The sequence below is a fragment of the Panthera uncia genome (genome assembly GCF_023721935.1).
Source record: "Panthera uncia isolate 11264 chromosome A3 unlocalized genomic scaffold, Puncia_PCG_1.0 HiC_scaffold_11, whole genome shotgun sequence".
Taxonomy (NCBI): domain Eukaryota; kingdom Metazoa; phylum Chordata; class Mammalia; order Carnivora; family Felidae; genus Panthera; species Panthera uncia.
Window position 1 is genome coordinate 12934927 of NW_026057578.1, and position 26174 is coordinate 12961100.

A 26174-nucleotide genomic window follows, 5' to 3' on the forward strand; every position below is an offset into this window, starting at 1 on the left:
CAGTGAGTAAAAAGAACAATGCAGAATTTCTGGCAATTAAAACAAAGCTCGTACCTGCTTTTCTTTCAAATCCACAATGGCATGGAGCTTCAGGTGCACATACTTTGAAAGTGACATTACTGTTTCCTTTTAAAATATTAATATTTACAACATGCCAAATATTACAGCCGTATATTAATTTTACTTATTATACTTCTTATATGTAAAGCATATATACATTTTGTAAGTTTATTTCTTTATTTTGAGAGAAAGAGTGAGTAGGGAAGGAGCAGAGAGAGGGAGAGAGAGAGAGAGAGAGAGAGAGAGAATCCCAAGCAGGCTCTGCTCTGACAGCACAGAGCCCCATGTGGGGCTTGACCCCACAAACTGTGAGATCATGACCTGAGCCAGAACCAAGAGTCGGACGCGTAACTGACTGAGCTCCCCAGGCTCCCCCCAATCTTTATATATAGGTGAAATAAATACATATTCTATGTTAGTAATATATAATACTTCTATATTAACATTATATATAAGTTCTAGAATGACATCCAAATACATACGTAAACCTAGGTTAAAAAATTTAGCTGAAAGCTTAAGACTGTGAGACTATGGCTGTGATGTTTGAAGCCGGAGGAGATACAGGGACGAGTCTGCACAGTTAGGCAGGGGTCAGATATCTTGCAGGATCTGGTTTGCCCATCGCGTGCGGGGATCCAAGGAGGGAAATAAGTCAAGTCCGTCCAGGATGTCACAGGACAGCTGCATCCAGTGCCCGGTGACGAGGTGACAAAGGGGAGGGCAGATTGCTGGGGATCAGGGAGATGTCCCAGAGGAACGGAGACTAGCCCGGGATTTGAAGGAGGGTTCAACTGCGCCTGCGGACGCAGAGGAAATGGAGGAAGTTTGGGAAGAGGCAATCGGCTTATGTATTCTGGATCCTTCCATTTGCAATCAGATCCTCCCGTGAACACCACTCTCCGCCGTACCCACGACAACAGCAGTGGCAGTAACAACGTGACTCGTCTGTATTTGTTGAACACTATTTCTAGCCATTGGTCTGGGATGCACAGATCTGAAGACATACACCCTAGGACTCAGGCACCTGTTCTCGGCCACTAGGCCACGCCGTTCCTCTTTTGTCTCTCTGGCTCTTTTCCATGGAATCATTCCTTCTTTTTAGAAAAAAAAAATTTTTTTAAACATTTATTTATTTGTGAAAGACAGAGAGAGACAGAGCATGAGCAGGGGAGGGGCAGAGAGAGAGAGAGGGAGACACAGAATCCGAAGCAGGCTCCGGGCTCCAAGCTGTCAGCACAGAGCCCGACGTGGGGCTCGAATCCACGAACCCTGAGATCATGACCTGAGCCGAAGTCGGACGCTTCACCGACGGAGCCACCCAGGCGCCCCTATCATTCCTTCTTTTATTTCCATCAGCGAATAACTGTTGAGAGCTGACCGTGTGCTAGGCAGTCTAGATATGTGTGTCACAAAATCTGAACTGGGCAAGCTTTCCTCTGCACTGATTTCCTCGGAAAATCTCACCCTGGTGTGGTTTGATTCTCGGATAAAAGGCCGACGCCCCTTTCTAAGCTGTGGAGGAGAAGCCTGCTCTCTCTGTGCTCCTCCCCTCATTCTGGAGCCTCGGGGCCCAGCTCCCTATCCCTCCTGTTCCAGCCGGTCCCCGAGTGCCCACCTTTCTCCAAACTCTGACATCTCGTACAGCCCTTCACGCCGCCCAGTCCACCGCCCAGGCGTGGGCTTCTCACCGCGCTTCCGATCAGAGCGGATACTCGCACCACCTCCTACACTTTGAATCTCCCCAAGGCTTCTGGCTCAGCGGCACCTGCTGAGATGAGATCGGAGATGTCACTCCGCTATGCGTTTCCCCGCGATGGACAGTACCTTCAACAAGATAAAAACGTATTTCTGGGGGCGCCTGGGTGGCTCGGTCGGTTAAGCGTCCGACTTCGGCTCAGGTCATGATCTCGCGGTCCGTGAGTTCGAGCCCCGCGTGGGGCTCTGTGCTGACAGCTCGGAGCCTGGAGCCTGTTTCAGATTCTGTGTCTCCCTCTCTCTCTGACCCTCCCCCGTTCATGCTCTGTCTCTCTCTGTCTCAAAAATAAACAAACGTTAAAAAAAATTTTTTTAAAAACGTATTTCTGTCTCGTATAAACACGGGCGGTTATAATGTTTAGAATTTGTGAACACATGTTCGTAGGCGGCTTTCCATTGATTTATGATGCAGTTCTTGTATTTTGAAGCAAAAAATTAAATGTTTTCTGCTTCCAGCCCACAATACTGTATTACGCACTTAAAAATGTGTTAGGAGAGCGGATCTCATGTTAGGTGTCCTTACCACAAAGAAAAAAGAAGGGGACCCAAGGAACTTTGGGGGCTGACGGATAGATCTATTACCTGGATTGTGCTGACGGTTTCACAGATGTTTTCATACGTACAGACTCATCAAATTGTACACATATAACAGGTGCATTTTTTTGTATATCAATTGCAACCTCAAGAAAACTGTTTTTAAAAAATATAAATGAGTACATTCTCTGCTCGGTTAGTTTGTCAGCTGCCCTGGGAAGGCCAGCAGGAATGACCCCTGCACGTCAGACACTTGGGTGGTGACTATACTTCCAGCCGTTCAGACCTGGAAAGGGTGAGCCCTTAAAATGGAACATCGTAACGAGCACATCTGTCTGGGCTCTCGGTTGCTAGCACTGGAACCCACAGAAGCTACGAGTAAACAAGATATGCAGTGACTTGGGGCACCTGGGTGACTCAGTCGGTTAAGCGTCCGACTTCGGCTCAGGTCATGATCTCGTGGTCCGTGAGTTCGAGCCCCGTGTCGGGCTCTGTGCTGACAGCTCGGAGCCCGGAACCTGCTTCGGATTCTGTGTCTCCCTCTCTCTCTCTGCCCTTCCCCCACTCATGCTCTGTCTCTCTCTGTCAAAAATAAATAAACATTAAAAAAAAAAAGATATGCAGTGACTTGAAGGAATAAACCAACCCCCCCTGCAGCTACTTAAGTGGGAAAGGAATTTAGTAAAGGGTGTTGGGAGCTCGCAGACTCTATGGAAGAAAGAGCAAGCAAGTCAGCCATCTTGGAATCTGTGCAGCAAGAACGCTGAGGGTGCCATCCCTTGGACAACTGACAATTTCGCCAAAGGCAGAAGAGCTGTGACTTGGGGGTGGCAAACCTGAGAAATTTCAAACTTAAAGAATTTGTTTTTTAAATAAATAAAAGCAGTTCAGGTGGTGGTGTCTGAATTAGCTCACACATTGCTCCTGGAGTCCGATCTGGGGCACTGATAAGCTCAATGTATGAATGATCTCAAGTGTTTAGTAAAAGAAATAGCATCAGTAGGGGCGCCTGAGTGGTTCAGTCGGTTAAGCATCCAGCTGGCTCAGGTCATGATCTCACGGTTGGTGAGTTCGAGCCCCGCCTCAGCCTCTCTGCTGTCAGCGTGGAGCCCGCTTCCGATCCTCTGTCCCCCTCTCTCTGTCTGCACCTCCCTTGCTCACGTGTGCTCTCTCTCTCTCTCTCAAAAATAAACAGACATTAAAAAAACAGAAAAAGAAATAGCTTCAGTATCCACACTGCCCAACTGTTAGGTCAACAGTGCTTTTATTCTAATCACTCGGTTAGAAAGCCCAGACTTTGCAAAGGTCTGTTGAGCTAATTTGTAAGAAGGAGCCAAGAAATTATCACAACCTGGGGGTTGGTTTATTCCTTGAAGTCACCACATATCTTGTTTACTCTTAGCTTCTGTACATTTTGCCTTCCCAGAAAAACTAACACAGATTCCTTGGGAGCGTTTTTTCTTTTCTTGACTGTGTTTAAATAAACTATTGATTTTGTTTTCAAGGTAATTTAAGGGGTGATATAGTACCGATGTGATAACTACCACCTTAATACATTCAGAGTGAACAAATTTTAGGGTCTCAATAGTTATTTTTGTCATCAAAACCGACCACATGATGACTGGCCCCAAGGAGATTACTGGGTAGCCTGTATGGGCATGAAGCCATACGTGACATTAATGACTCAGAGCCAATGACCAAGAGGAAAATTGGTATCAGAGGTTGGAGAGTCTCTTCTGGAGATGTGTGTTCTTTACGAATAAATTAACACCGGATTTCTTGGGGGAAAGCTGAATGGAAATGTGATTTTTGAGAATGCAATATAATTTAGTCTAGTTAGGTCAAAAACATCTGGCAAGTGTCTCTGCAGAGTGGAGAGCATTCGTTGCAAAGAAAAGTAGCAGTAACCTCCAAAGAGGCGCATCCTATCTTCCAGGAGAGATTCTGGTTGCAAGTGGCAGAAAACCCACGTCTATCTGGTTTGTCCAAAGTAAAGGAATTTGTGGCTCACACCAAAGGCCAGCGATGGGCCGTGGGCATATCTAAAACCAGGGACTTTGACTCTCTTTTTCTCTCCATTCCAGGGTGTTTTTCTTTGACTTCACCCTTAGGGAGATAACCTTCCGGTGGGGACCTTGCAGTCTGAGATTCACAGCCTTCCAACCTCAGGTCCCTCAGCAAATGAACCTGTTCCTCCCACGAAGGCCCAGGGTTAGTTCTGATTGGCTCTGACTGCAGTCACATGCTATTCTTGAGCCAATCACCGTGGTGAGAAGGTCTGATTGGCCAAACATAGGTCACATGGCCTGCCACTAGCAAAGCCGCGGTCCCCAGAGCGAGCTCGGGCTCAAGGACCTGGTTCACATCCGTCTAGGCAGTTGGCCTCCAGAGTCGGCCCAGAGCCCTTGTGCTCCTTGGCTCCTCGCGGCCTTTGGACCCTAAACGTCAATTCTCAGGACTTCTGCCCCCGCCCCCTCACCGGCACGGCCACCTGCCCCTTCCCTGAGCCTCTGCATCCGGGACGCGGCTTCCCCCGAGACGCCTCCCTTTCTCCACCCTTCCTCGGCCCCCAGTCCCTGGGAATGGCCTGCACGCCCTCTTTTCCACCCCAACTCACTCTCCTTTGTTCGTCATGGCTCCGACTCCGGGTCCCCAGCTGTATTGTGTGTGTGTGTGTGTGTGTGTGTGTGTGTGTGCGTGCGCGCGCGCGTGCACATAATTATGGAATAAATGGAAGGCTATTGTTTCAGCCAGATCACACATTTCTACTAGGTCTGAAAGCATCATAGCCTGATACCTACTTGCAGTTAATGGACGCAACACACACAAATAACATCTTATATGTTCTCAGCATAGATGACATCAACCGTCTAACATTTTTTGTTGTTCATTGCCACATTTAATCCTCTTAACAACGCCACGAACAAAGTCATGGGTCTGTCTTCATACAAACAAACAAGGAAACTGAGACACCGTGAAAAGTAAGCGACTTGGCCACAGTCACGCGGAAGCGGGGAAGTCAGGCGTTTGGGAGAATTGAACTGCTTCCTCCTGGTGAAGTCGGGGGTGGCCACGTGGCGGACTCTGGCCAGTGACGTATGCGTCACTTTGTCTTTAAGATCCAGTGTTTCTTTCTCAGGCTCTCTTCCCTCTTCTGAATTCTAGTTGGGAGAGAAACTGCCATCACACCCATCAGGGAGAATATTGTGAAACGGGCTTGCCCACTGCCCTGGATTTAAGCAAGAAATAAAGGTGTTGCTTTAAGCCACAGAGATTGGGGCTAATAAATTGCGACATTAACCCGCACGAACTAAGGCGTTCTAGAGTTCTGGGTGTTCTTAGCGGTTAACGGCTAAGGGTTAAAACTTGATTTTACATTTACAAAAATTTGGTTGCAAATCTTTCTAAAAGGTTATACTGATGCTCATTGTTCTATTCTTTTAACTCCTCCAGTATTCTTTTCTTTTTTTTTTTTTAAGATACAATAGGCAGCTGTGACTCCTTAGATAGAAATACTTACTGTAAGTTAATTTCCTCGTTGTTCATTTCAAAAGTATTTTTTTTGTTTGTTTGTTTTCAAAGGCTCTTACAGTAGTTACTCTGGGCCAGGCCCCTATCCTAAATGCTTTACAAATATTAACTCACTTGAACTTGACAACAGTCCTTTGAGTAAGGTAATATTATTATCACTTAACTTTCCCATAGTTAGGAGGTAGGTGACAGAGCCAGGGTTGACCCCAGGCAGTCTGGTTCCAGCCATGTACCTTTAACCTCTATATGTCTTATTACTGTCTATACCTCAGGGACGTTCAGCAGGGTTTGGCACAATAAGCCTTCAGTAAACCCATTGAGGGTATGGGTGAATGAATGAATGAGTAAGTGAATGAATGAATGAATGAATGAATGAATTCCACCTCACAAAGTCCCCTTATTTACATTATTTCATTTGAAAGCCCCAACAATCCATTGCCATATGAGTATCCCCATGTCAGAGAAAAGAAACAGTCTGGCAGAGCAAAGGGCCGGGTCTCCCAGCCAGGGGATGGAGTGTTGCTATTCTAGGCCTCAAAACAAAGAAAGCAGAGCAAAGCTATACCCTTCTTTCCTTCCAAGGGACACGCGATTCTGTCTCCTTCATCTAAGGGGACGTCAACTTGGAGTCTTGCATTTTTAATGTGCGTCCCCCTCGCTCCTATCATTGAGAAGTGTTCTGTGCTCTCTCTGCCACGTGATAGACCTCAGGGAGGCCTTGAACTGCTCTTTCCAGGGCCCCTGCCTGCCGCAGACGTGAGACGTTCCTTCCAGAAGAGCGTCCTTGTCTTCGTCTGCTTGGACTACCATAAAAGACTAGGAGTTTAAACGAAGGAATTTTTGTTTTCTCTCAGTTCTAGAGGCTGAAGCCCAAGATCAAGGTGCCAGCAGGGTCGGTTTGCTGGTGAGACCTCCCTTCCTGGCTTGTAGATGGCCACCTCCTCTCTGTGCCCTCACACGGCCTCTCCTCTGTGTGTGCACCGTCCTAGTGTCTCCTCCTCTTCTTACAAGGACACGAGCCCCATCGGATTGTGGCCCCACCCTTATGGCCTCATTGAACCTTAATTATCTCCTAAAAGCCCCGTCTCAAACACAGTCTTAGAGGTTAGGATTTCAACATATGAGGTGGGGGTGGGGGGGGAGGGTGTGGACACAGTCCGGTCCCCTACAATCCTCTTGAGCAGAGCTGCTAGGAGCCAGGGTTCAGCAGAGCCCTCAGGCCTTGGCCGAGGGAGACCTTGACCCTTATGACACAGAGAGACCAGAGAGGGCATGACTTTGCGGCCTGCTTCCTGAACAGGATTTGCATCCGTCTGTGCACATGGTCTACAGTGTAGGGCAGCACAGGGAGCAGCAGGTGTACGGGGGTCTCCCTTCCTTCCTTTGTTATTCATCCCTCCCTCCCTCCCTCCTTCCATTCCTACTGCCTTTCTTTTTCCCTTCCTCCAGACTTCAGGTTCCTTCCAGCCACCGAGTTTCTATGACAAGCACCGTTTTAAGCACAAGGGTTACAATCCTAAGCAAACGGAGGCGGCCGGCTATCATCCATCAAGCCCATGTACACATGAGGGAGACAGAACATGGAAAGTAAACAAATAAATAAGATGTCAGATGGTATTACATGCTTTGCAAGACACAACAGTGAGTGTGACTGGGCAGAGCGGGAGCTACTTTAGGAAGCATTCTGGAGTATGTGTGAGAGAGCCAGGTGATGAGAAAGAGAGCCGGGCCAGAGAGAAGAGCATGCTGGGGGGAGGGAACTGCTGTGCAAAGGCCCTGAGGTAGGAGTGACTGTGGATGTGCGGTGACTGGCAAGGTGACACGTGGCCTGCACAGAGTGGGGAAGGGGACGCAGGCAGGAAGGGGTGGGTCAGCACCTTGCTGGGGGCGCCCCTGCCTTGGGGGCTCCTCCTCTGTCCTTCCTCTCTCCCTTTACGCCCTCTTTTGGGGTTTCTTTGCGCCTCTCCCATCTCTATGGTCTCCCCATCTCTCCCTGCACCTCTCCATGACTGTCTTCCTCTGTCTGCGTCTGTCCACCTCCTCTGGGTCTCTCAGAGGCGCATATGAACACGCACAGTGGCTAGCCCCCAGGAAGTGCCTGAGACCCTCACAGAAGTGCCCCCAATCAGGCGCTCCGTCCACCGGGCCATCCCCTCGAGCGCAGACATCAGGGAAGTTCTGAGCACAGCCAGTCTCTCTTCTCAGGGGGCCCACGGTCTCCTGGGGAGATAAATGTGCAAATAAAAATTACAGAACCGTTTGACCAGAATGAGGGATGCCCAGGGGTCCCCGAGGAAGCCCTGAACTCTGTTAGAGATGTCTGCACGCAGGTTGTGACATCTGACCTGGAGCGGAGTGTGGTGCTAAGAGTGAGGGCTCTGGAGTGAGGTGGCCTCATCCAAAAGGGGCCCCAGAGGTGTCCCCAGTGAGTTCGCCTCTCTGTGCCTCAGTTTCCTCTGTGCACCACCTATAAAATGGGAAGATTCTAACTCTGGTCCTCACTGAGCAGGAAAAATTGCTATGAAAGTTGTCCTATGAACTAAATGCTTGCACCCTCCTGTAATTCCTGTGTTGAAGCTTAAGCCCTAAGGTGATGGCAGTAGGAAGGGGGGCCTTTTGGGACATGACTAGGTCTTGAAGGAGGAGCCCTTGAATGGGATTAGCACCCTTATAAAGAGACCCCAGGGATGGGGCGCCTGGGTGGCTCAGTCAGTTAAGCGTCCGACTTCGGCTCAGGTCATAATCTCATAGTTTGTGAGTTCGAGCCCCGCGTTGGGCTCTGTGCTGACAGCTCGGAGCCTGGAGCCTGCTTCGGATTCTGTGTGTGTGTGTCTCTCTCTCTCTCTCGGCCCCTCCCCTGCTCATGCTCTGTGTCTCTCCGTCTCTCAATAATAAATAAATGTTTAAAAAAATGTTTTTAAAGCTTTGAACATCTCCTGGCACATAGTAAATGCTCAATAAATTTTGTTCATGGGAGAATAAATAAGTAAAAGGATAAAAATATGGTACAAAATGTCTTCATGCTACGGGATGAGATCAGACCAAGACAAAACTCAGGTATTTTCCCCTCCACAACCTCCAAAGACAGAGCCTTCCCTCTGAGAAATTCCAACCCTACCGTCCTGGGTAAACGATGAATCCCAGCCTCTGGCATCGCCGGAAGAGTTTTATTTCATTTTCTTCAGGCTGCAGGATGCGGAGTTCGGTGTGTGGCCTCCAGAGCCTTATACCTGGGTGCAAAATACAGATACGAGTTCTGCCACTAACTGTATAAGCTTGAGCAAAATACTTCATTTCCCTGCCTCAGTTTCCTCACTGTCAAAAGAGGATAGTCCTGCAGCGAGGATTAAAGGAAATAGCTGTAAGGTATTCAGACTGTGCCCGGAACTTTGTCCGGTGGAATGTTAATAGAATGGATTCCATATTTTTTTTAATAATTTTTAAAAAATGTTTATTTTTCAGAGAGAAAAAAATACACATATATGTGTGTGTATATTTATATTTATATATATATATATATATATATATATACACACGTATACATGTATATTAATATACATGTATATTAAAGTGCTTTGCAGGGCACCTCAGTGGCTCAGTCAGTTTAGTGCCCAACTTCGGCTCAGGTCACGATCTCACAGTTTGTGGGTTCAAGCCCCGGGCGGGGCTCTCTGCTGTCAGCCTTCGGATCCTCTGTCCCCTTTCTCTCTGCCCCTCCCCCCGCTTACTCTCTCAAAAAATAAATAATATATTAAAACTGCCAAAAAACCTACCATAGGTTTTAAAAAATAAAAACAAACAAACAACAACAAAAATAAAGTGCTTTGCCAACTGTAGAATCCTGTGCATGGTTGTGTTGTTCGTATTATTCTTGTCCGCGCGAGCTTATGCAGAAGTTACGATGGTTAATTAGTGACAAAGCCAACTCGCTTTCCTCGCTGGTTTCCAGGTCTCTCATATTTTGCACACGGTTACATTTGTGTGATCCGGCTTTCCGCAACAGGTAGCCAGACAGACCCTTCCTTCTTTCTACCTCCGTAATAGGAAGTTCAACCTTTTCCTGGGTTCCTAACTCCGGATGGTTTCTTGGTGCTTCTCTCTGCTCCGCCCTCCCCAGCCTGCAGGTGTCTGCACAGCACGCATGCGCCTTCACGCACCAGCGCCGCCTGCAGAGACGCGGCCGGACCGTCTAGTCCGTCTTCCCCTGATGGCGCTTTGCAGAGCTCTGTGTCCACGAGGAGTGCGGCTACAGCGCGAGAGGCGTTACCAAGCCCTCCTCCCCTCGCTCGGCCAGTCATGTATTCATTAATTCCCACAGTAGGTATTTATATACTCCAGTTAATTGCCAGGCACTGTTCCAGGTCCAAGGGCACGGGACCTGCCCTACGTAAAGGAAAAAGAAAAAAAAAATTGTTTGTTTCTTTGCGAAACGTTTGGTCCGTATGGTGAGAAGCGTTTGTGGCTCCGAAATTTTGTTCCCAGAAGGGTCTTGGAGGCAGCAGTTTTTTTGTGGAAGGGGGAACGATAGAGACCTGGAGTGTTTCTACATACCTGGAGCCCCCATCCTTGGGGAAATGTAGAGAAAAGCCTCTTCCCGTCCCTTTGAAGCTCGGTGGGGCCACAGGACCTGCCCTAGACAATTGCTGTGAATGGAAGAGACGTCATGTCGTCGCTTCACGGAAGCATTTCTGGCAGGTGCAGGAGCCCCGGGGCTCTGCCCTGAGCTGGGATGGTGACATTCGATGCTGCAAGGCCCACCCTGCAAGACGGAAGGCCCCTGGATGGCTGAGTCCAGGACTCTGGACAGGCAGTTGATATTACATGAGAAAGAAAAACAAATCCGGATATTTTAAAACAGCATTTTGGGGGTTATTTGTTACTGAAGCAGAACCCGGACGTTCCTGACCGATGTGCAGCTAGGGGCGAGGGGCGGGAGCTTGGGATACGGCTGGAGGCTGTTTGCGGCGTCACGCCGGCCACATGGAGTGTGTGTCCCGCGTAAATCCCGGGAAAATGTTGCCTAACAATGACCTTGCTTGACTTCGTATATATACACTTGGCATTATATTACGTGGGACGGCATTGAGGGCACTTTGACGGATGTTATTGAGGGCTCTAAAGGGTTCCTTTCCAAGCCATTCCTTGGAACCACTATTAATTTAAAAATAATAAATAACAATAAGATAATTAAGCATTTTTCATTTTAAATGAAAGAATATTAAATATTAATAAATAAACTCAAGGATCCAAGCTTGTAAGGATTTCTTAAGGGCAAACTCTTATTGCGACTTAATTAAGAAGCTCGGTGGAGAAGCGTCGGGCTATTTAACAGAGGTTGACGAAGCCTGGTTGACTGGGGCTGCATAGAGACGCGGCTTTATTAGTCTTCCTTGCTCCTATGAAAGCAAAGTAGCTTGTGTTCCACTTGGGGACTAATCCATTTGTCACTGCGAAATCTCTGAGGACAGGGATGTCCATTTCAAACCTAATTTGCAGTCGCCTTTTCATTGTAGTGTTTTGGGAACGGAATTCATCTGCCTCGACCCTGCTCTGTTTGGCTCCTCTATGCAAATATGTAGTGCCCGCAGTGAAATTTCCAGATCACGTTAACAATTTGTTTTCCCTGAGATCACCTCTGTTTGTCACAGGCTTGGACCCAAGCCCGTAAAGAAATGTCACTCTTGCCCTCTTCGTAATGGTTTTATGCAAACAATATCCAAGCCTTGGTCCTGTGATGATGATTTCCAGGAGAGAGAAGGCTGGAGGGGAGAACAGAACAGAGGAGAGAGACGGGAGCTGGGGGAAGGGAGAGTAGGGGACCAGGGGAGGAAGAGGGAAGTGACAGGGAGGTGGGCTCTTGGAGGGAAAGGGTGGGGAACCGAAGGAAGGTGTGGGGCGCCCACGAGCCAACAAAACTATATCTCATCCTCCATTCTATGGCGGCATGGTGGTGGAGATGTTTCTGCTCTGGGAACCTCCTTGCGTGGTCGTGAGGGACCAATGACAGTGTGAAAAATACTGCAGAAGGAGTCCGGTGCTTTTCCCCCAATTTTTGCTATTCCTGTGTGAGCAGAGAGAGGGAAGCCAGGCCAGCAAGTCAGAAAACAGACCATTTTTTAATCAAAGCCAGCTCTCTCCCGGGGGCACATTGCCCGAAAGTACACGGACACAGACTCTCAAACTACACAGGTTAGTGTTCCCTCTGTTGACCTACCTGAGAACGCTCCCATTGGTCTCCTTTCCCATCTCTCCTTCACAGTTGCCCTTTTCCCAGCTTAGAAGACGAGGTAGGGGTGCCTGGGTGGCTCAGTCGGTTGAGGGTCCGACTTCGGCTCAGGTCATGGTCTCATGGTGTATGGGTTCAAGCCCCGTGTCGGGCTCAGTGTTGACAGCTCAGAGCCTGGAGCTTGCTTTGGATTCTGTGTCTCCCTCTCTCTCTGCCCCCCCCCCCCCCCCCGTCTCTCAAATATAAATAAATGTAAAAAAAAATTTTTTTTTTAAAGAAGAGGGAGGATCTTCACCCATCCCAATCCTTCCATAGTGCCTTGCTTGGAGATGTGCAAACCTCCCCCACATGTAAAAAGGGGGCAGCTTGCAATACCGGGGTCTGGGTGCCCTTTAATTAAGACCCCCTGATTCCCTTTTAATTAAAGTGCCCTTTAATTAAGACCCCCTGATTCCCTCCATCCACCTCACAGGCTGTGCAGGGCCAATAAAGTGGTGTTTGATGTTTAATAATTATTTATCCAAATTTACTATACATTTATGTTGCTTGGATCAGTTGGGCATTACAAATAATTCCGACAATAACTCAACCCAGGAGACATTTTAAACATGCTTAATTTAGAAGTAAACTAAGTGACAGGATAAAAATACACTGAACTAGGAGAGAAGCATCAGGGAGAAGTGGAAGAGATCTTTCAAGGAGAAAAGGGAATGAGACATATTGCTAATGGTTCAGAAAACTCAGCACGTTTTTGGAAAGGATGTAAAAGGACACTTAAAAGGAGAATGTAACCGTTTTATTGCAAAATATCAACATTTACACTACTCTGTCGTTTACACAACTTTGTCATGTCTGTCCTTTGCATTTGGCTCTCTAATTTTTTCCCAGAAGAGCGGCTTGCTGAGAACAGAACTCCTTTAACCTCTCTTCTTCTCAAGTGTTCCCTTCCTCCCACGATGAGGCACTGCCTTCCCCTAGGGCTAACCTTTCACAAAGAATCTACATTTGTGTTAATTCGTGAAAATGTTACAAAGCGGTCGAGAGGGCAGCCGGGGTCTTTGTGGCATCGAGGACCCAAGCGGTGGGCGGGCTGGCCTCGCGCAGCAGCTAAGAGGCCTGGATCCACCTGCCTGCTCGGGCAGCAGCACGAGAGAGGGATTCAGGCCTCACCGGCTACACATCGGTGCCCGTCGTAAGGTGTGGTGGTTTTGAGGGCCAGTCAGGGTCGCGGTGTGCGGACCAGCTGACCCCGAGGTGGGCATGCGCCCCTGGAGCAAAGGAACTGTTCCCTCTTGTCAGCCGCTGCCCTGTGGGTCTTGTTTGCCACTGTATCGGAACCTCACCCGTCCTGGTATCTGCCCAGTCACCCGCAAAGAGCTGGAGCTTCCCGTGTTAACTCTGGGAGGCAGTTAGTCTGTATCCAGCTAATCCTTGCAACTGCGTCTTCCTCTCCAAACCCTGCAGGCTTCTAGCAACTCAGACTTGCGCTGCTGCCTTTGGGGAATAAATTTTACAAACGCAAAACGTGAAAACATTCTCTCCCCTGCTTTGCCTCCAGGAAGGACCCAGGAATCCGCTGCCGTGATGGTTGATTTTGCGTGTCAACTTGACTGGGTCACGGAGTGTCCTGATATCTAAATGTTATTTCTGGGTGTGTCTCTAGAGGGTGTTTCTAGATGAGATTCGCATTTGAATTGGTGGACCCAGGAAGACAGATTGTTTCCTAACGTGGGTGGGCATCACCTGGCCTGATTGGAACCAAAAAGGTAGGAAGCAGGGAGAATCTGCTTTGTCTGATGGTCTGAGTGGGAACATGGGTTTTCTCCTGCCCTTGAGCTGGAACGTGCACCATGAGCTCCCCTGGTTCTTTTGGCTTTCGGACTCAGACTGGACCTACACCTCCGGCTTTCCTGGGTCTCCAGCTTGGAGATCATGGGACTTCTCAGCCTCCATAACCATGTGAGTCAATACCTTACAATAAACAGTACACACACACACACACACACGCACAATCTCCCATCAGTTCTATTTGTCTGGAGAGCTCTGACTGATACAACACCCCCCTTGTCCCCCCCACACACACCCGGGTTTTGCTACTTCTCATAGATCTTTTCAGCGCTGTGTCTGTGATCACTTCTTTATTCCTGCCTTCTACGACCTTTGTGACATTTCTTGAAAATCCCATTTCCTGCTCTGACCCAGGGTCGGAGGCTCTCATCAATAAGCAGGCCTGGTGTCCATCAAAGCTCTCTATTAAATAAGAATGTAAACATGAAGGTCTTTCCAACAGAAACACCATGTGCAGCTAATGGAAACCAGAGAAAGTGATTCATTAGCCCAGAAAACTCGGGAAAACTGATTAGTGAGTCAAAAGGACATGACCTGCTATTCCACGAGAGCGCACACAGACACAGACACCATCCTGTGTCGGCCAGTTCACTTGACGAATGGCCAGCCCCGAAGGCCGGTGGGAACCTTTGCCCCTTGAAGTCAACCATGCAGCTCATTTGCACGTTAAAAAAAAAAAAAAAAAAAATCTCTATTTTAGACCATGATTTTCTGGATCAACGGTGGTAAAATAACTGAAATTCTCACTTTGTGCCTAGAAAGGTTATCTTCCCACCAGCATATAAATGTTTCCCCATCTATCTGGGGTCTTGGCCGATCGGGGATCCACCATTTTGAAGAAGTTGAGGGAAACCAGACCACCCCATCCCAGCATCAAAGACCTGAATGATGTCGGTGCCACCTGGGTGACCCTTTAACCATGCATCATCATCTTCCAAAGGTTCTGGCTTTGAGCGCCTCTCGTTTTCTCCACTGTTGGACTAATCAAAGCCATCCCAAGCTATTTGCATGCTGTCTTAAAGGGCACCTTCTGGAGGAATGAAGGGGGACAACTGATAACTTGATGACTCTTCTCGCAGAACCAGCTGAATCTAGACACTGAGAGTCACCAGCTTTCCTGCGTAATATCCGAGACCCTCCACAAACCATCCCCTTCCTCCCTGGACTGCCATGTGTCTGCGATCCTATCTGATTCTTCTAGACTGAGACACTAAATGCTCCTTTTTAAATGCAAACGTCGTAAAGCTCAACGATTTTATCAGGACTCTTGGTTGCATACAAAACCTGGGTTCAATAGCTTTGAATTAAAGGAATTTATGACATCAGATACCTACGAAGGGCAAGGAGTCGTTAGTCTCGGGCACAGCTGGATCCAGAGGTTCAGATGACGTCACCAGGTCCTGCCTAGTGTCTCCTGATCTCTGAGCTCCTCCCTCCTCTCTCAAGTCCACTCTTAGACTCTCCTGTCATGGCCGCAACAGGGACAAAAGTGTACAGCATTCCCAGAAGCCGCTGCAACAGTCTCGTTGCATCTCATTGGCCCTGACGGTGTCACATGCCCGTCCCTGAGCCAATCACAGTTGCCGGGAAAGGAAAGCCACGATGATCTCACTCCACGGGACCCGGAAGGCTGGTTAAGCCATTTAGGTGAGAGTAAGGTGGTGGGAGAGCGGTTCCCAGGGAGCTGGTCACCAAGGGGTAGGGCAGTGGATTCTGAGTAGCCAAAAAAAAAATTAATATACATTACAAAAAAAAAATCTTACTCATTAAAGAGATTTATAAACTGAAGTGGGATGGACAGAAACTTTTACTCACCTCCTGTCCAAAGGGGAACCCCATGAACGTATTTCCTGAGTTGACTTCTCGCGTTAGATACCTGTGAGCTTGGAAAGAGAAATCCCCTAGTGCTGGGACACAGAGCAGCAAAGACTGTGAAAAGGCATAAAAGGTGGAGCCCTAACCAAGACAGCAAGGCGCCTGGGAATGGTGACAACCACCGAGAAGGAGGGAGACGTCTGGACAGGCATCGTCACCATAAATTACGACATAAACAGTAAGGACAGTCGCCGCTGGGAAGGCGCTTTCTCTGTGCCACTATTCTGATCACGCTGCAGATTTTAACACCTTCACCTCTCCCAACAGTTTTATGAGGGTCTACTGTCTTCATTTCCATGTCACAGGTAAGAAAACTGAGACACAGAGGGCTTACGTCACTTGCCCATAGTCACAGCTACTGGTGGTGACATGGAGGTTTGAAACCGGGCAGTCCGCACCAAACTCACACACTCAGCAACACAGGCAGTGAAGAATCACCCAGAACCAGAGAACCAGGACGGGGCTGCTGGAAGACGGTGCTGAAGCTCATTAGATCCAATGGGGAAACTGAGGCCTCCATACTTCGGCGCTCTGCCACCCTCGGGTGTTAGTGAGGACTCCTCTCTCTTCAGTAGTGAGCGACAGACGATGCAAACCGAGCTTGTTTCAGCAAGAAGAGAGTTTTGTTGGCTCCCCAAACAAAACATCTAAGAGCCACGCTGGCTTCAGGCATGACTAGATTCTGGACTCAATACGAGGCTCAGTTTCTCCCGGGCCGTGGCGCCATCATCAGCCGTGTTTACCTCCTTCCGGGGCTCTGGGTGGCAAGGGCTCTGCGGTCCCTCCAGCCTCTTCCTCCAGGCTCAACCCAGAAGAAAAGAGCCAGGAGCTTCCAGGTTAAGTCCTGAGAATCATTCTGGTTGGTCATATGCTCACCCTTGATGAACCACTGTTGCCAGGGGACCTGACACAGTGACTGGCTTAGCTCTGGGTCGTGGGTCTTTTCCCTGACTCCCAGATCAGATGGATCAAAGGCTCCAGAGGAGGACTTCCAGAGGCAAGTGGAAGGGTGGGGCGCGCAGGGGTGGGGGGGAGGCGTAAGAAAGTTCTGTTTCCAAAATAAAGAAATAGAGATGCAGGAGTTTAAAAACAACTACTCACAAGGCCCGGGCTCCTATGTGTGAAAAGTTCGATTTTTTTTTTCCCTGATATTACTTGGCAGCAATAAAAATATATATAACCCCCAGTGACCTCTTCCGGAGTGTCGTCTACGTCGTTCAGGCTCATCTGTTTGTGTTTGGAAAATGGATTTGAAATCACTGACCTATTGTTGATGGGGTCTCTTGATTCAGCAGTGACTGGTGAGTTCGCGGATTGGCACGCGTTTATGAGATACCTTGTCTGCCTTAAAAGATGAAACTGTTCCTTCTCCCCAATTCCTGGGGCATGCCGGAGCACGGAACCATCCTTCCGTGGAAACCGAGTGCTGTGCAAGCCCTCTGCAGAGGAAGGAATTGAGACCTACCTTAGATGGACATTTCTCTCCCAGGTAGAATACACACCTAAGGGAGCTTTCACAGCGAGCTCATTTTGATGAACTGTGGTCCCTGGTGAGAATTCAATTCACCCTCCAAGGGTGAAGAGTACGTCTTCCGTGCCAACACAGCGCCCAGCCCAGCACTGGCGCCGGCTGAATGTGAGTTGATGGCTGGGAATGAATTTTCCTACTTCGGGATTGGCTGCTTCACAAAGGGCCCGTGCCCCAAACCCTCTTCAAGGTCGAAGGGTTCAAGGCAGGGGCTGTGAACATGGTGGGAGTCTTCCGTTCACGGAAGACTTGCCCACCTTCCACTCTTGGCATATTTCCTGGGTGGCTGTATTAGTCAGGGAACTTTGGTTGAAACCCACAGACACTGGGTCCAGTGAGCTTAAGCACAAAAAAAAAAAAAAAAAAAAAAAAGAAGTTCCTGGAAGGATATGGGTTACCTCAAAAAAGGAAGAGGCAGCCTTAGAAAGGGCAACAACTGGGGTGCCTGGGTGGCTGTATCGGGTAAGCATCCCACTCTTGATTTCGGCTCAGGTCACGATCTCATGGTTTTTGAGCCTGAGCCCCACGGTGGGCTCTTCACTGACAGTGCAGAGCCCGCTTGGATTGTCTCTCTCCCTCCCTGCCCCTCCCCTGCTCATGCTTGCTCTCTCGAAGTAAATAAATACACAGGCAAAGACAAAAAAGGGAGGAGGCAAGAAGTGAATCATCTCTGAAATGCCACAAAGAGGAAATAAAGACAATTTCTTCAGGGCACCCCAGTGGGTGTCTCGTCATTCCCGGACTGCATTTTTTCCTCTCCTCAGAGTCAAATTACCTAGAGATTGAAATTGCCCACTGACCCAGCTGGGATTACATGGCCACCCTGGTTTATGGGGACAAGGAGGCCATCTTGATCAGAGTCCCACCGAGGCTGCACCTGATGGGGAAGGGTAATTCTCCAAAAGGAAATCCAGATGCTTTTCACAAGCGGGGGTGGCTGGAGAGGGCAAACAGTCGTGCCTCCCTTTCCTCTGGATGCCCTCTCTGTTCTACATCTTCCCTCGACTTGCCCGGAAACGCAAGCCCCTCCCTCTCCCAGGTAAATACCCGAGCGACGGTCTCGGGAAAAGGCCCAGGGACGAGTAGCCCAGAATGTTCATTGCAGCTCTGTGTTCGCAAAACACATAGAGTCCACTTGAATATCCATTGACCGAAGCCAACAGCATGGGGACAGGGGTCCAAATAAACTAGCAAAGTAGATATCAACAAGAATCAAGCTCGAAGACATTATGTGAAATAAAACCAAGCAGATTGTAAAAGAATACATACAATAATACCATTTGGGCCAAGTAGTATGTGTAACATTTGGGAGTATAAATGGATTCATTAGAAGTATAATATGCACGAGCACGGTAAGAAAACAAAGTTAGGGAAGTGGCTACTTCTTGGGGAGAGGGAGGGAAATCCACGGGAAGGGACGCGCAGGAAGTTTCAAATGAACTTCAGAAGTCAGATTTCTGATCACGGAGCGGTGAGTACCCAGATGCTTGTTATCTAACACTTTTCTGTACGTATAAAATGCTTCTTAAAAAAAAAAAATTGGGGCGCCTGGGTGGCTCAGTCGGTTAAGCGTCGGACTTTGGCTCAGGTCATGATCTCACGGTTCGTGAGTTCGAGCCCCGCGTCGGGCTCTGTGCTGACAGCTCAGGGCCTGGAGCCTGCTTCAGATTCTGTGTCCCCCTCTCTCTCTGCCCCTTCCCCACTCATGCTCTCTCTCTCTCTTTCTCTCTCTCTCTCTCAAAAATAAATAGACATTAAAAAAAAATTCGTCTTAGAAGTCAAGTTGCGAGTGTTACAACCCATGGCCAGAGCATGTCTCCTTTGCCCCGAAACCATTTCTGTCCCGAGTCTGCACATCTTCCTTAGATAATGTCAGGCTGTGAGCGCCCTCGCTCATTCCACCCGGGAGCCGCCTCCCCCCTGCTCCCCGCCTCTCGGGATCCCGTGGGTGTTTTTCCTATGTGCCCGCGCCGTAGCAGGGGCTTCTGGACAGCCACGCGGGACTATCTCTGGGGGTGCCGCAGGGTGCAGAATCAGGGATCTGGGAGGGAGGAGAAAGGCTTGTACTAGAAACCACAGGAGCTCCCACCCTCCCTGCTTTCCCTGGGGGCGTCCCCAGGTCTACACTGGGAGGAGAAGGGAGCAGAGGGAGAATTGCTCTGTCTCAAAGTCAGTAGTGAATGTCACCTCCTATCACTGGGCATTCTTGGTTGTGTTGAGGCTGGCCTACCAGATAAAAGATTCTAAAGAATTTAAGTATAGAATGGCTGTTAATAACCAGAAGCTCCTGGACTACTTAACAGAACACAGACAACCACCCTCAGGCAGAAGCAGAAGGATCAATTACAATGTCGGAAAAGGTTTATACAGCCTCTGAGTCAACAAGAAAAACCCCAGTGAAAATCAAAGTGTCGGGGTACGTGCAGAACATTGCCTCGGAGCTCTGCTCTGTATTTCTGGATGAATCTGAAGCAGGAAAATCTATCCACTGAGATGTGCTTGCATGTCGGTAACCAAATATCCAAGTAACACAAACTTAAGGAATCTTGTTTATTGTCCCCGGTAGCGGAAACGATGATTGATTTAGCTTCACCACATTTGTCTTTCTGCCTTGTCTTCCTCATCTCCTTGGCCTGGTTCGTAAGTGTATCTCCTCATGATCGCAGAATGGCTGCCTGGGTTCTAGCATCTTGTCCTCAACCAGTTCTTTTCAAAGTCAGGAAATAGACTTTCTTTCCCTCAACCAGTTCTTTTCAAAGGCAGGAAATAGAGTTTCTTTCTGTGCATCCATTTTATTAAAGATGAAAATCTTTCTAGAAGATTCTCCAGACCCCAGAATACATTTACTCACCTGTTGCATTAGTCAGACTTGGGTCCCGTGGCCATTCTTGGTAGCCATGGAGACTGGTCTATCTGTGCTCTACAGTGAGGTGGAGTGGGGTGGGGGGGTGGCATCCTCCTCCTGATAGGGAAACTGAGGCTAGAGCTGGGCAGGTGACCCTTAGCTCCTGCCCCTGAACGACAGCTAAAACCTGTAGTTAGCTGTCTCTTCATGGGGGCTGTGTGGATATTTGGACAGGACGATTCTTTGCTGTGAAGGCTTGTCTCTTCCATTGCAAGTTATACAGCAATGATCTCACACACGAAATGCCAGAAAGGACATCAGCCATCAGTTATTGTGACACTCCAGAACCCCCCTAGAAACTTCCAAATGCTCTCTAATGCTCTCGACCCTCGGTCTGTCCAAGGATTCTTAAAATGTGTGAACCGTGTGTCTGCAAGATTCAAAGACAATGGTGGGGGTGGGCAGGGGGGCAGGGCTCACCCCCCAGAGCAGCTTTGCTTCTGGTCTGTTTTGCAAGTTGAGTTTCTATGACAGGTTTTCTTTGACGAAAATATTTACACCTAGAAATAGTTGCGAAAGACTACATGAGTGAAGACTGGAGCCACGTGAATTCGGAACTGCCTTTTTCAGGGGTGCCTGGGTGGCTCAGTCTGTTGGACTCGGGTCGTGATCTCACGTTGTGAGTTTGAGCCCCGCGTCGGGCTCTGTGCTGATGGCTCAGATTCGGATTCTGTGTTTCCCTCGCTCTCTGCCCCTTCCCAGCTCACACTCTGTCTGTCTCTCTCTCTCTCAAAAATAAAAATAAGACATAAAAAAAAAACAATAATAAAAAATTAAGAAACTGCCTTTTTCAGAATAAGAGTCGGTCAACATGGTTATTTTACTCAGCAAATATTCTGACCAAATTTTTGACGGTTGATGCAATGAATTGTGCCTTTTCTTTTATTTCCACTTTAGGGGGGCTCTGTCTCCTGGATTCATCCCCCATTCACGCCAGAGATGGGACTTAGAAACTTGCGTGTGCTGACTTCAAAGTCATAGAAAACTAAAACACTTCAGGCCAAGAAATCCTGGCTGCCTGGCCAAATTGTTCGGTTTTGTTTTGGGGTGTTTTTTTTTTTTTCCACCTTCTAATTCATGAATTTATGGAATGCTGCAGAGAGTCAGAGAGTTTATAGGTTGTACTCTGGTTTTCTTCCTTGAGACAAGGAAAACTAAAACTTCGCTGGAGTTGAGCACCTCCTAATCCCCAACAGAAATCTGACATTTTCATTTTGCTTCTTCACCCTCTCTAATCTTCACGTAGCCTGAGGTGGGGGTGGGGTCCGTGCAGCAGAGTGTGACAATAATCCCTCCCGGTCATAACCAAGGCATGCCTGAGGGTTTCGGTGGAGACTGAGATGTCCCAAGCCCTTCCCCTTTCCAAGGTGATGAAAAGTTGGTCTGGGCAGGGCACCAAGTGCTACTTATCAGATTCCAAGTGGCATTGTTCCTGGCGCCTGGCCCTGCCGGTGGCATCTGTTGAGGGTCGGTTCCATCAAGCGGGCGGGAGGGGTGACCGGGCTCCAGGCTTGGGGGATTCAGGGTCCCCGGCGCGGTTCCTGACTGGGACGGCTGTTTGATTCTGGCAAAGACGGGGGCACCATGGAGACGAGGAAACAGACAAAATGAGTCATCTTGGCTCAGAGCCCAGAATATGTATGCTAATGCCTTCATGCAGACAAAAATAAGATTATGGAGATATTGGGTGCAAAAAATGCCCAACCTCAAATAATCGTTCCCTTTAATCCATCAACACGGAGACCCAATACTTTTGCTGAGATCCAGAGTCAAAGAGAAAATCATCACATGAGTAAAGTTTGTTAAGTCAATTTTTCCCTCCGCACACCCCACGCGCGTCTTGACAGACATTGCCAGACCCACCCAAATCCCCAGCTCCCTACTTCTTCCAGGCCCCCAGAAGGATCAGTCTCCCCCACCCCTCATAGTCACTCATGGACAGGTGACCACTCCTGGCCAAAGAAACCCGAGGGAAAGTGACAGGTGCTGTGTCCGAACAGAAGCACGTAAGAGCTGGGTTGTGACTTCTCTCCTTGCTTCCCATGTTGCGGTGTTCACGGGGGCATGTATTGAGATGGTGTAGCCTCCATCCAACTGGGTTACTGAGTGCCCATGATGAGCAGAGCCCCCCCCCGCCAATAGCTCACATTAGACACACGGTGTGAGCGAGAAAACTTTCGTTGTGTTAAGCTACGGAGAGTTCCGCGCTGTCCCTGCAACATACCCTCGCCCATCCTGATTAGTGCATCCAGTATCTTCCCCCACAATATCCTACAGATGGATACATTAAAAGCCCATGAATCCCTCTAAACTTAGGCTCAAACGATGATTGGTGTTCAAGTCTCCTCCAGGCAGAAAAAAAAAAAAAAAAACAAAAAAACCCACAGAAGTGTTACAGACGAGAGAGCCGCTGACTTCCCCAATATTGAATCTGACGCACAGGAAAGATACATTTACAAGTGCTGACATCAGCGAAGGACACTTTTAATGGCTGTGTCAAAAGAGATCTAAATTTAGAAGCAGAAGTGGTCTAGTGACAGGTAGGAACGAACCATCGAGACTCGGATGCTTGGTACCATTTGGGGGTTATTTGAGCTACGTGATTGTCACCCACGTTGTGAGTGTACTTCATCTTAAACCCATTAAGAAGTGGGAGGAGAAAACATCGAGAAAATATGTTCTACATGAAGGCTGGTCCACATGTTTTAAGCACAAGTGCAGAAATAAGAGCCTCCATTACTTTTGTTCTCAAAACAAATGAGCTATAATAAGACACACAAGAACGTTGGTAAACTGCAAGGATAAAATACCAAAACTGACTTTATTTTATTAAAAAAAAAAAAAAACAAACTTGGCTCAGTGTAGAAGACAAGTGTTCATCGCGGCCCCTCCCTCAAACACATTCACTCACGCTATTTTTAGTAACAAAATATTCCCCACAGATTTTCCAGAAGACCACCCCCTACCCTGCGGTGAGAAGCCAAGAAAAAAATGGAAACATATGTCCACACACACACGTGTGTGCGTCAGTGTTCGCAGCATCATTCATATTAGCCAAGACGTGGAAACAATCCCAATAACCAACAGTTGGCGGGCGGATTAAAGAAACAAAACAAAACTGTGGCGTATCCGTATTGCGGAATACTATTCAGCAACAAAAAAGGAAAAGAAACTGTGGACGCGCACCATCGCTTGGGTGAATCTCACAGACATGACGCTAAAGGAAGAAAAGCCAGGCTTAAAAAGTCGCGTGCTGTAGAAGGCCATTTATAGGACGTTCTTTAATACTTTTTTTTTTAATGTTGATTTTTGAGAGAGAGGGAGACAGATCGTGAGCAGGGGAGGGGCAGAGAGAGAGGGAGACACAGAATCCAAAGCAGGCTCCGGGCTCTGAGCTGTCAGCACAGAGCCCAACTCGGGGCCCGAACCCATGAACTGTGAGATCATGACCTGAGCCGAAGTCGGACGCTTAACCGACGGAGCCACCCAGGGGCCCCTAGGACGTTCTTGGACTGGGAAGTGCAGTGTTTGGAGGGCAGATCAGTGGTTGCCAGCACTGGGGAGAAGAGGGGTTGGCTACAAGGGGCCACACCAAGAAGATTTTAAGGGTGACGAATCTGTGTTGTATCCTGATTATCATGGTGGAGGATATGCAAACCTATGCCTCCTGATGGGGCAGCAGGTGTATTTCTTCTTTTGCCAAGTGGGTCCTTCCTTGAACTGAAGTGACAGATAGTCCTGCTGCTTTTCCATTTGCATGCAAAACGTCAAATTATAATGCGTTTTCATTTCGCCATAATAACAAATCCTTCTTTGAAGTCAGTAACAAGAAAGCTCATCTCAGGAGTAATTTCCTGATCATCAAGTTTTTGAATATATATGTATTTTTAATTTGCTAACCCCTGCTGGCATGCCAGGTGGCTGGTGTGCTGATCCTTAGAGATTTCACTGTTATTTTTCCAAGATTGATACGAGTCAAACTCCAGATAACCTTCAATTGTTTGCATTTGTTAAGAAGCATCAGAGAATCCGGAAATCAAAGAGCTGGATGGAACGTCAAGAATAATTAAAGCTGAGATAGTACTTACAGAAGAGGGTAAAAGTTTACAGGCGTGGTCAGCAACGTAGTCTGCTGGCACCACAAAGCTTTACTCAGTCCTATGACAAAGTATAGATGTTCTAGAATCATCCAGGAGGGTGGGCCTCCTGTCCCTCCACCCCGCTGTCTCCGATCCGGGCATCTCTGCCCAATTATTCAGAGTTTGGATCGGGCACGGGTCTGAATTGCAAACAATGGAATCCACTCCAGCTATCGTAGGGGAGGCCAAACTTCCCTCTGCCCTCTTAGATTCTGTGGCTGGACCTAAGAATTAAGCTGACAGAAGACAGATCGACAAGAGAAATCCCACACATTTTATTTAATATTTTTGTGCACGCATGGGAGTCTTCAAAAGGAAAACTAAAGACCCTAAGACGCCAGTACGCCCCAAAGCTTATACATCTTTTTTAAACAAAGAACGGTAAATTATAGGGATGTGACAAGACAAAGCGGCTTGGACTAGGGGCAATAAATTGGGGGACAGTGACTAGGAAATGTATGGGGAAACTAATGGAAGATAAGGGTTATGTTAGTAGGCTTGTTTGGAAAGATCCATTTTGGCCTGGACTCCCAGACTCTGGGATAAGATAAGAATGTTCTCTTCCCCGTGCAGGGAAGACATCTTTCTCATGGGAGATGGCGAGTCAGAGAGCCCTTCCCACGTCTGTGGTTTCTCAAATGCCTTTAGCTCAAAATAATCAGTCTGTCAAAGTGACATATTTAGAGGGCATATTTTGAATTTTTTTTTTACATTTATTTATTGTTGAGAGACAGCATGAGCAGAGGAGGGGCAGAGAGAGAGGGAGACACAGAATCAGAAGCAGGCTCCAGGCTCCGAGCTGTCAGCACAGAACCCAATGCGGGGCTCGAACCCACGAACCGCGAGATCATGACCTGAGCCGAAGTCGGACGCTTAACTGACGGAGCCACCCAGGCACCCCAAGAGCGCATATTTTGAACCCCTTTGCTTGTTCAGGCCAGAAAGGACATTTTATCTAGTGGCCCCCGGGGTCTCCACAAAGCAAAAGAATCAGACTCAGAGGTCGTAACCAGGAACAAGGCAGGTTCATTGCCCCTGGCACTCACGTCCCTGACACTGAGCACGGGGTACCAGGGGACAACCTTCTGCCTCTCCCGGGTAGCTTCTGAAAGCCCCATATCTCTTGGCCCCCCTTCCCAGAATGCACTCTGCCCCCTGCCACCCTTCACTCACTTCTCTCCCCAGTCTTCTTTGTCCCCAGCTGATCAGTGGGATCGACATCACGTGCCTGCTCTCTCCAGCTGCGAGGGAGACTGGGAAGGTGAGATTCTGGCTTCTCTTTTGAGGATGTGCAGACACATTAGGGGGAAAACTCCCCTGAATGTAGAAAGGCTTTCCAAAGTTTCTGGACGACCGCAGATCATGACAAATGTCCCCTCCCCAGGTATTCTCTCAATGTAGCTACCCCAACACTGCTCTTGACCACAGTTATATCACTTTCAAAAATTGGCAAAGGGGTTATGACAAATGCAGCGCTGAATTCCCAACTCCCTGGTGGAGAAATCGGGAGACTGGAGCTAATGTTTGGCAAAGGAAAGCCACGGTATAAATTCCAGATGTGATTCCAGGAAAAGGTGTTTTTGGCATGGACGTGCTATTTTCGTGTAATGAAAGCCATTCAGTTTCAGAAGAGAAAGACTCTAGTTTCCCAGGGGAGAGAGAGAGAGAGAAAGAGAGAGAGAGAGAGAAATGTGTGTGTGTCAAAGGATAATCCTCCAAATGTTAAAAACATAATTTTGACGAACCCCGCGGTGACCGTTTGCCAAATCTGTT

At 48.2% G+C, this 26174-nt stretch overlaps 2 long non-coding RNA genes across 2 annotated transcripts; one reads left to right on the forward strand and one right to left on the reverse strand.

The window, feature by feature from the left end:
- Positions 1–5707: 5707 nt before the first annotated feature.
- Positions 5708–7951, forward strand: LOC125936512 (uncharacterized). Its single transcript, XR_007462050.1, has 3 exons — positions 5708–5870; positions 6735–6984; positions 7330–7951. It is a non-coding gene; the product is annotated as an uncharacterized LOC125936512 (long non-coding RNA).
- A 9-nt stretch (positions 7952–7960) lies between these two features.
- Positions 7961–15635, reverse strand: LOC125936513 (uncharacterized). Its single transcript, XR_007462051.1, has 3 exons — positions 15289–15635; positions 8999–9110; positions 7961–8100 (listed from the first exon to the last, which is right to left on the reverse strand). It is a non-coding gene; the product is annotated as an uncharacterized LOC125936513 (long non-coding RNA).
- Positions 15636–26174: the final 10539 nt, after the last annotated feature.